Source organism: Trachurus trachurus (assembly GCF_905171665.1).
Source record: "Trachurus trachurus genome assembly, chromosome: 10".
Taxonomy (NCBI): domain Eukaryota; kingdom Metazoa; phylum Chordata; class Actinopteri; order Carangiformes; family Carangidae; genus Trachurus; species Trachurus trachurus.
The window spans coordinates 37,070,964-37,081,805 of record NC_139894.1 but is presented as its reverse complement, the minus strand read 5'-3'; the positions used below and the strand labels follow the sequence as shown (position 1 = coordinate 37,081,805).

Genomic DNA, 10,842 nt, shown 5'->3' with positions numbered 1-10,842 from the left:
CATCATCCACCTCCATCCATTTCTAAAACTGCACTGCCACCCTGTGGACAGAAGATCTTCCAAATGAACCACTTCCTTCTGAAAAAGAACATCTGCTCTTACTGGAGATCAGATGTCAGGGCCAAATCAGAGTTGATGTAATCTGCAGACAGAGACTGGATCTTTGCATTTGTCCATAAAGCACAACATAACAACACATGTCAAAGGAACCAGTAACTGAGATCTAGATCCAGATCAATATTTACTCTGTGTTACTACATTTCTATTTGATGATGTGGATGTGCACACACACTACTTCAGATGAAAAATGTACTGTGAAGTTTGATGTATTCTGTTCATAAATGTCACTTCTCCTTTATTCTTCGGACCGTTTTATTTACTGTTGTTTTTGTGATGATTTAATTTGCTAATTCCAGTTTTATGTTCATCTCCACATGTTTTTCTTCCTACTTTTTCCTTGTGGAAAGAGTAATAATATAAGTCAAGTGTTCTTTATAGTTTAAAAGCACTGTTCAGGTCCCCTGTCCCTAACCAAACGACTCTTCTCACTTCATTAGTAGAAATTTGTCTCACACACCCATCAAGTTGAAATCAATATGGAGCCATTCATTTTGTTTCCTAAAAGCAAAAGGTAGAAAATCACCTCCTATCTACACCAGTTCAATTCAGACGTATTTGCACAGGAAACCAATGACCATGTCAACTAAAGGTCAACCAACATAAGTAGTTTTTATGGTTGTGGGTATATTTTGTTTTGGCACTGGATGATCCCATAATTACAACTTTATCGCACATTCTACATTTTCAGGGGGTATTTTTAACAATGCCCTCATCTTTTTTTACTTAAAGTTAGCTATAGTTGGTAATCCTGTTACACATTATGTAGGCTATTCAGAAAATGGAATAAAAATAATCAGACCTCTGGGGCAGCTGCAGGACTGACACAATGACCAATCCATGCTTTTCACTCTGAGAGCAAAAAGACAATCAGATGCCTTCATGTCTAGTTCTGCCTATAATATGACAGATACAAAATATGGATAACGTGAGTATCGAACGTCAGTCACATTGTTTAGTGTCATAGTTTTTGTCGAAAATGTATCTGACATGAACGTTTGACCGTACGTTTAGCTACAATTAGGCTACTACGATAGTCTTGACTTATATGCACGTAAAGCAAATAAAGTAATATAATATTTATCTTTATGGAAGCTCTTGGCCGGCACATTTTGTTTAAGTTAATGAAAGAGAGATAGCTACTTTTAATACTGTGTGGTAAAATTAAACAGAAATATAAATAATAAATAAAATGTCATGCTTTTGTGGAAACGTTGGCCCACACTGTCAGATACATTTTCGACAAAAACTTTTATGGCATTAAACAAACAATGTGATTCATGTTCGATACTTACGTTCCCACTGCCATCCATATTGTCCATATTTCGTATCTGTCATATCTGTATCCATTAGCATACAATAGTAACCCCATGCAATAGAACATTTAAAAGCATTTTATTTCATTATGGGCTATTTAAAAAAGTTCCAAGCTTCACAAACAATGGGTGAAGTCAGGTAAAATGGGCCACTTTTTGGTAAACGATTAATAAGACCATCAAAAAAGCTATGCATGAAATCCATTGATATTTTTAAAAATCGACATAGGTCTCTTAAAGCAGATATCAGTGGAATGTTTTTGTTAATATAAGTCCTAAATAGTCCTATTTTCCGTCAGCAATCACTTACATGAAGTATTTCAGCCTAAACACGAGTCTCTCCGTCACTCTGCTCTGCTGTAACCCGAGGAGAAAATTTTCCTTGTGGGATACAAGTGTTATCCAATGAGGAGAGAGAACGGCATGAAGGGCTGTGTGTGCAGCCAAGGGATGCGCGTGAATGTGGTGACGTAGCACGAGGACCAATTGATGCCTGACAAGGGCGGGGGCTGCTAACTCATGGTGCGTTCAAAGAAACTCGTACTTTGTGTTTTTCCTTCCTGTGAAGTCATACCAGTTCGATCTGGTACGAGTTCACGGGTCGGAAGTTACGAGTGGCCGTTATAGGGAACTTTCACAGACAACAGGATGGTAAAAACACGAGCTACGGGTTACCTGGAACGCTACCAAGTCGTAGTTGTGACTTGAAGCTGTAACTTACGGTTTCAAAAGCCTGCCTTGAACGCAGCATTAGCCGAAACGGCCGTGAAGCTGATATCTGCTTTAAATGTTTCTGTGTGAAAAAAAATTAAAAAGTATAATTATTTTGGAATTATGAGAGTTAAAGTATCGGGATATTCCCTCTCGAGGTACGATGAAGGTTCAGGTAAAATGGGCCAGCTGTTCAGTTAAATTGGGCCAAGAGAGAACAACACAGTAATTTTAGCAGAAATCATTTAAATTTTAATAATTAATTGACACTACTACTAAACTACAACACTAAACTTAACATTAACAGTGAATACATAAGAGGTTGAAGACATTTTTTAATCTTAAAATGCATTTTAAAATTACATGATCATGTTGTTGCTATGCTCTTTGTTAACTGACTATGTTATAGGCTCTTTTACTGTGTGTGTATGTGTGTGTGTGGCATTATAGATGCCATTTTTTCCCCCACAGTGCTAATGGTACCATGAGTGGCACTGACCAACCTTGGATATATATCTAACTTTGAACATGTTTTGCACCCTCAATTTCTGTGTAACTTCAGTGTAAGACTGTGTTTTGTATGTGGCCCATTTTAGCTGAAATGCATGGCTCAATTTACCATGATGCATTAAGGTAAATTGGGCCACCCACAAAAAATGCATTTAAATTAAAAAATAAGTAAGCTTAGCAAGAATTTTGCATTCTATCCAATGGGGGGAATCACAATGTGTATTATAAATCACATTTTTTATTGTAGATCTTTTTTTTTTTTACAGAGTTATCAACCTTATCAGTTTCAAGTGAAATTTGTTTGCCAGGCCACTTTTCGCACACTTCTCCTCAGCAGGCTGGATATAAAGCATTGTCCCACCCACAACAGCAACCAGAGACCACTCAAATCAATTGTTTTTTTTTCAAGTACAGTTGTAGCAACAATTTGAAATCATTTACAGCCATTGCCTGTTAAAACTTAAAAAGCTAGGAGGCTCAAACCTTAACTGGCTCATTTTACCTGATGGCCCAATTTACCTGATGTCACCCTACATCTTGGCGTTTTATTTGGATTTTGCCCTGTCAAAAAACCATAGTCCGGGTCCAGACTGTGCAGTTGCAATTTTACAGTCAACCACTAGGGTCTCATAATAGATCCATATGGTCTGAACGTGCGGGTCCACAAGTGCGGGGGTCTGACTGTGCAGGTCTCCAGGTCTGCAGCAGCCATATACCAAAGAAAGATACTCTATTTAAAGCAGAAGTGAGTGGTCCGGTCGTTTTCGCTAATGCTGCGTTCCAGGCAGGCTTTTGAAATCGTAAATTACAGCTTCAAGTCACAACTTACGACTTTGTAGCGTTCCAGGCAACCCACTCGTGTTTTTCCGACCTGTACCGGTGAAAGTCACTATAACGGCCACTCGTAACTTCCGACCGGTGAACTCGTACCAGATCGAACTGGTACCACTTCACGGTCGGAAAAATATGAGTTTCCTTGAACGCACCATAACAGTCCTCGTCCCTACGTCGCCACATTCACGGCGTCCCTTGGCTGCACACACAGCCCTGCATGCCGTTCTCTCTCCTCATTGGATAAAAACTGTAGGATACAATAAATGTTTTCTCCTCGGCTCAGAGCAGAGCAGAGTGACTGACAGACCCGTGTTTCAGTCCAAACACTCTATGTAAGTGATTGCTGTCGGAAGATATAACTATTTAAGACTTATATTAACACAAATATATCACTTACTTCTGCTTTAAGAAGGGTAGGCAAAATAAGCTGATGCTTCAGCCTACACCTTTTCGGTCAAAGTAAATTGATTTGCTTGTTGTGTTTTTGTTCTGATTTATTTTGTTTTGTATTTATACCTTTATATTTGTCTACTGTAGCCTATTTGTTTTTATGAGACCGAAATAAACATACTAAAAAAAAAAAAAAAATTTACCATATACTATTGAAATATGGTCTGATAGAACTGTTTTTCCAGGATCTCCAACCCTATACCTTTAAGAGTTAACTGAGTTAAAAAAAAAAAAACATTCTTTTTCTTGAACTGAATGTACAGAAATGAGAAATGTACGGAAGTGTATTAAATTCACTTGGAAAAAAAAGCTCTGTTTTTCAGAGTAATTCTTTCTTCTTTTCTTTTTTTTGTAAGCTTGTAATTCTGTAGTGTTACATCCAAAGACGGTTTATTGAATATCTTTGTTACATCTGCTCAGTGGACGATCTTGAGGCTAGCTTCCATCTACTCTTGTCCAGTAGTCACGCTATTTTGGAAAAATGTGTTTGATTGGTTAAAAAATGAAATAGAAAATGTCACACCCTTTAATAAAGAACACATCCTCCTTTTCAAAGATGATGCCCCCTCAAAACTGTCAAATCTGTTTTGGGCAAATACCATATACACTGTTGTAAATGGAAAAGTAAATCCCCGTCAATAATCTGTTTTAAAAATGAACTAAACAAATATTTTAGTTCCTTAAATTTACTGGCAGATGGAAATGAAAAAAATAATGGTATGATGGAAATTGCAATACGATGTAATTTGTTAATTTGTGAAGAGTCCCAATTAGTACAATGCCTTCAACTTGTGTTATATCTTTTATTTTATTTATTTATTTATTTTCACACATTTAAAATAGCTTTTTACTTATTCAGCACCAAGCCTTGTAGATTTAATTTTCTATTTTTATTGTAAGAAAAGTAATGTCTTTGGAAAAAAGAAGAAGAATGCAACAGTTTTCTTGTTTGAGAATGTATGTACATTTTGAACACAATAAAGTTTGAAAAAAAAAAAGAAAAGAGGCTAGCTTCCTGTCCCACAATGCTCAGCGGCACACGCGCTCTATAAATGCGTGCGTGACTTCCGTTCCTTCTCTCCGTGTGTCGGACTCGCTCGTGAGATGAAGCCTGGGCCGCTGCTGGTGAGTTGTAACGCCATAGACATGTCTATCAACGCTACAACACGTGCTGTTCATTCTGATAAACGATACACTGACGTTACAGAGACGCACACAGTGGAACAAACACATACGTATTTAGTGCACGACGTATTTAGTGCACGTGCAGCTGAGGGAGCGGCCGGACTCTAGTTAAAGTAACACGCACGTGGCCTTTGTGCTCTCGTTGTAGTTAAAGTTGTGGTTAATGGATGATAGAACATTAAGACGGTGAATGATTTGTCCTCTCCAGTGAACTGCTCCTCAGCTCTTATCAGTCGTCATGGAGACTTGTGTCTGTTGAGGACGGATCCAGTTAGAAGCGGAGCAGCATGTCGGTCTGTAGGCCTACTACAGGGGCTATCAGGCTAACTGTTCTCCATCAGAGAACAGTTAGCCTGATTGATTCTCAACCTCTGCTGAATTTAATCCTCCAAAGTGAACGGGCACAATATAAACACGCCGTTATGGATGGATGACTTCATTGTCCTTATTTTTAGCAAACTTGTTGAAGTCAGAATGAGTTGAACAGACTCGGAGGAAACTTTTCTCCAGACACCGAGTCAGTCATGTTCTGTTAGACTTGAACGATGCTTTTCCAGAGAAAAGGAGTCTGTCAAATTACAATTTACACCTTTTCTTACCTCTAAACAGTAGACCAGATCCTCATCAAAAACCATAAGAATTAGACCTAAACGCTTTGAGGAAAATACAAATGGTCCATTGTCATTATTTGCAAACACTCGTATATTACTTTAGTGGTTCATTAATCAGTAGACTCGTATCTTTTGTCTTTGTAGCTAATTTCTTAGTTCATATTTATCTGACTGTTGTGCCTTTTGAACATACACTGCTCAAGTGTTGAATCTGGATGTATTGACTGTTGCAATGTGTCATAGAGGGAAATGTATTGTCTTAATTGTATTAATGGTGGTCTTTATTTGTTCTTCACAGGACACAGATGAGTCCACCTGGACAGAGACATGGTCTCTGGTCTTGGTGCTGGTCAGGAGTGTGACTGCTGCAGGTTGAACCAGCTGAAGGTGAGTTCATATGAAACAGCCCAAGATGATGCACTCTGATGTGTAGGGCTGGATTTGGATATTAAGACTTTACTAAATCAACCTGGGCCTTACACCACCTGCTTCTATTGTAGAGGGAAAAAATAACAATTTAAATGTTCTCAATTACTTTAGTACTCAATTAACAGATTGCACATTCACATTAGTTTTCATCATGTGGGTGTGATTCAGTCCACTGGCTCCGCTATATAATTTTTCACAACACTGTATGTTGTAAATCTCTGGGCAGGGCTATGGGCTGGCGTTGCTAACGGGAGGAGTGCAGAGAGTCTTCTACTGCAAATAAAGTACTTAGGGGCTATTTGTAGATCATACAACCCCACTAAAAAAAAAAATGCTACTATCCCTTGGAGAAAAAACCTTAAGTTGTTCCTTCCGTCGTCACCGACAGTGATGCATGATGCTGCCAGGTGTCAGAGCCATGCCCCTCCCCTCCAATACACAGGGTCAGTCTTATTTGCTGCAACCTAGACTGCAAACATGGGTAAATGAGGACAATGTGGGGGGAAACTACTGCACTGTAAAAACAAAACGGTGCTCTATAAGTCTGCAAATCACTTTGCATCCTGTTTATTTCACATAGCTGTAATTGGAAAATCAGTCCATAATAGTGATGTGTTGCAGTGTGGTTAATGATACCAAGCTTGGTTGTGTGCCAATTAATTACAGTCATGTCAGCTGCACTTAATGTTCAGCTGTTTGCTGTCTACTGAAGCTCTGCTATGCTGGACAGCTGATTGTAGACCACCACCTCACTTTGCACTAATATGACATTTTGTTTCTCAGATGCTGCATTCACTGAAGTAAGACTGTCTTGGGGACAGTCGTGGACAGAGCTGCTCTCCTCCTGAAGCAACAGGTACATTTCTTCTAACTGAAGTTAATGTTAAAGCGTGTGTGTGGGTGTGTCCAGCGCTCAGTCAGCTGACCGGGCGACGTGTCCGGCTCAGTGTTACAGCGCTGGTAGAGGAAGTCTCTGTTCCCGCGGCAGCTCAGCAGCTTCTGTTTTAGAGCCTGTTGGTGCTGACGCCTCAGAGCGCGGCCCAACGAGAGTGGCCCGTCCTGGTTCTTCAGCAGGGTGGGCCTAGTGTAGGGCTGCACATCACCACCTGGGCCTGGCTTAGTGCTAAAACTAGCAGTGAAAAGATGATTTACTCAACTGTAGTTTTTATTTAGTAGTTTTTGGAAAAAATGTCTTTATTTCAATGACTAGACATCAGTTTAGTTGTAGATTCTAAAGCTGCAGGAAGAAAAGGCCACAGCTTAATATGGGAGGACTTGGAGTAGGTTCAAGTGACTTTATTGATACCAAGGGTAAACTAGTTTTGCAGTTTTAAACAAGCAACAGAAAACGAACATCAAATCAGAAACGGGACATTTTAAAAAAACATGAGACGGAATACTCGACAAAGTGCTGCAGTTCATGAAATAAATATAGAAAGTAAAAACATGAAACTAAAAACACATAATTGAAATGGTATTAAAAAAGAAAAATTAAAAACACCAAGAGCAAAATTTCCTACAAGTTGGTTAAGAGTAAATATGTAAATAAAGCAATGAGATAAAGGGGATACATCCATAATGCTCCGAAAAGTGACTTGTGCAGCTTTTGTGCAAACTACAGCTTGTTTACCAGTGTTATTGCAGCTGGAACAAAGCTTTTTTTTTTTTAATAACACCCACAGGTAGATAAAAGTGAATGGAACCTGATGAGGACTGATGGGAACATTATGGGATGTAACTAAAAGGGGAAAATCCCACAATTTGGAAGTTTATCATCAGAGGTCTGACAGAGGCTTTCTCCTAAAACCTGACTTAAACTAAACAGAAAAAAAAGTGAATTGAAACACAAAATAAAAACTAATGAACATTTTAAATCTATAATAACTTTGAGAGCAGTTGACAAAGAATCAGATTGTTTTGGTGAAGTGTTTAACAGGCAGTACCTCAGCTGACGTCATGTAACATGACTGAATAGAAATCAAAGTGAGAAATAAGCAGCACAAGATTGTTTCCTCTTGCTGCTGAACAGTGTGGTTGTGTGTCTGTCTTAACTGAAGTGTGTTGTTGTAGGTGGAGCTCTGAAGCTGCTCTCTATGGGATGGATGGTTCCTGTGCAGCTCACGGTGAGTCTGACTGAACCACAGCTCCTTTATTCCTTGTATCTGCTGTGATGAGTGAATATATAACACATCATGCAGACAACACCATGGTGACCTTTAACCTCTGAGCTCAGCTGACCGCCAGCTCCAGTCAGTGGTTTGGTTCTGACTTCACTCACCTGTCTGTGTCTGTTTCTGTTGCAGGAGCATGTGGAGCAGCTGACCTGACCTGCAGGGGGCAGCATACACCACACAGCTGGGACATGAGGTTGGTCATACAGATGTGATGCAGATGTGTTGCTCAGCATGTTGAAACCCAATCTGTACTGCTGTGGCAGAGCTAACTGTCTCTGCTGTAGAATCTTAACGTTGGGAGAGAAAGCCCAGGACTTGGCACAGGTTTACGTGAAACCCATTTACCAAAACCTGACTGAAGACCTGGAACAGATTCCGCCTCATGTCTTTGTGCACTGACCCTGGAGAGGAGATGAGTGGTCTAATGATGTTTGTTTACAGAGTGGTTGGTGAGATCCTGAGATCCTGCTGGTCTGGATGAGGCTGCTGAAGGATTCACTGCTGAACCAGGGACTGAAGAGCATGGTTTCTGTCAACAACATGAATAAAATGAAATAAGTTTCACATTTCAGTGTCTGTGTGTGATTTTATAATTTCACTCTCTTCTACACATTAGGGGTGGGCAATACCAAATATTTTCAATTTGATACTGATACTTTCTGGTACATGTTAATGATGCTGTGCTTTTAAAGGTATTCAAATCACATGATGCATGCACAAAATAAATTTACTAAGGGTCTGCTATTAAATAAAACAAAATACAAAAGTCACAAATGAACGAATAAAATACATGGAGTCAGACTTGCACATGGATGCAAATATAATACACCACCAATACCACACCAACTTCTGTGGCAGAGGTGAAGGCCTAACATTGCCATCCTTCTGAGTTTTTAGCTGTTTGAAAAGTTTTGTTTATTAGATGGATCCCCATTAGCTGCTGCCTTGGCGACACTAATCTTCCTGGGGTCCATAGGGTACATAGTACAGTATACCCAGACATCAATACATACAGTCATACATTCCAATCATAACTACACTTCACATAAACACTTATAATAAAAACAATACACATGTACACACGTGCACACCAATTTATACATGATGCCCTACATTTGTAATATATTTTCTGTCACTATCATAATAATCCAAATTGCAATACCAATAATGAATTCAGTCATATGGTCAGCTGCATTAGGTGAGCCTTGAGTAGTAAAAGTGAAAGTGATGCAGCCACCTCGGGTTTTAACATGATTATTAAAAAAAAAAGATACACAGTGAGTGTATATTGATAATTACTGATGTCATTGGATTTGATCAGAATCAGCCTTTATTGTCACTATACAGAAGTACAGTGAAATTACAGCAATACATACACTGGGTACGGAAAGTATTCAGACCCATTCCGATTTTTCACTCTTTATTTCATTGCAGCCATTTGCTAAAATTAAAAAAGTTCTTTTTTTTTCTCATTAATGTACACTCAGCACCCCAGCTTGACAGAAAAAAACAGAAATGTAGAAATTTTTGCAAATCTATTAAAAAAGAAAAACTGAAATATCACATGGTCATAAGTAACCCTTTGCTGTGACACTCATATTTAACTTGCATGCTGTCCATTTCTTCTGATCCTCCTTGAGATGGTTCTACTCCTTCATTGGAGGTTACAAAAGAATTTCTGCAGCACTCAAGGTTCCTAAGAGCACAGTGGCCTCCATAATCCTCAAATGGAAGAAGTTTGGGACGACCAGAACTCTTCCTAGACCTGGCCGTCCAGCCAAACTGAGCAATCGTGGGAGAAGAGCCTTGGTGAGAGAGGTAAAGAAGAACCCAAAGATCACTGTGGCTGAGCTCCAGAGATGCAGTGGGGAGATGGGAGAAAGTTCCACAAAGTCAACTATCACTGCAGCCCTCCACCAGTCGGGGCTTTATGGCAGAGTGGCCCGACGGAAGCCTCTCCTCAGTGCAAGACATATGAAAGCCTGCATAGAGTTTGCCAAAAAACACATGAAGGACTCCCAGACTATGAGAAATAGGATTCTCTGGTCTGATGAGACGAAGATTGAACTTTTTGCAATTAATTCTAAGCGGTATGTGTGGAGAAAACCAGGCACTGCTCATCACCTGCCCAATACAAAGGGCTGCAGTGATAGTTGACTTTGTGGAACTTTCTCCCATCTCCCCACTGCATCTCTGGAGCTCAGCCACAGTGATCTTGGGGTTCTTCTTTACCTCTCTCACCAAGGCTCTTCTCCCACGATTGCTCAGTTTGGCTGGACGGCCAGGTCTAGGAAGAGTTCTGGTCGTCCCAAACTTCTTCCATTTAAGGATTATGGAGGCCACTGTGCTCTTAGGAACCTTGAGTGCTGCAGAAATTCTTTTGTAACCTCCAATGAAGGAGTAGAACCATCTCAAGGAGGATCAGAAGAAATGGACAGCATGTGAGTTAAATATGAGTGTCACAGCAAAGGGTTACTTATGACCATGTGATATTTCAGTTTTTCT

At 39.6% G+C, this 10,842-nt stretch overlaps 1 long non-coding RNA gene across 1 annotated transcript; it reads left to right on the top strand.

Annotated features, from left to right (window-relative positions):
- The first annotated feature begins 5,014 nt into the window (after window positions 1-5,014).
- On the top strand, window positions 5,015-8,901 carry LOC310992435. Its single transcript, XR_014595685.1, has 6 exons — window positions 5,015-5,063; window positions 6,033-6,121; window positions 6,947-7,019; window positions 8,234-8,286; window positions 8,467-8,530; window positions 8,779-8,901. It is a non-coding gene; the product is annotated as an uncharacterized lncRNA (long non-coding RNA).
- Window positions 8,902-10,842: the final 1,941 nt, after the last annotated feature.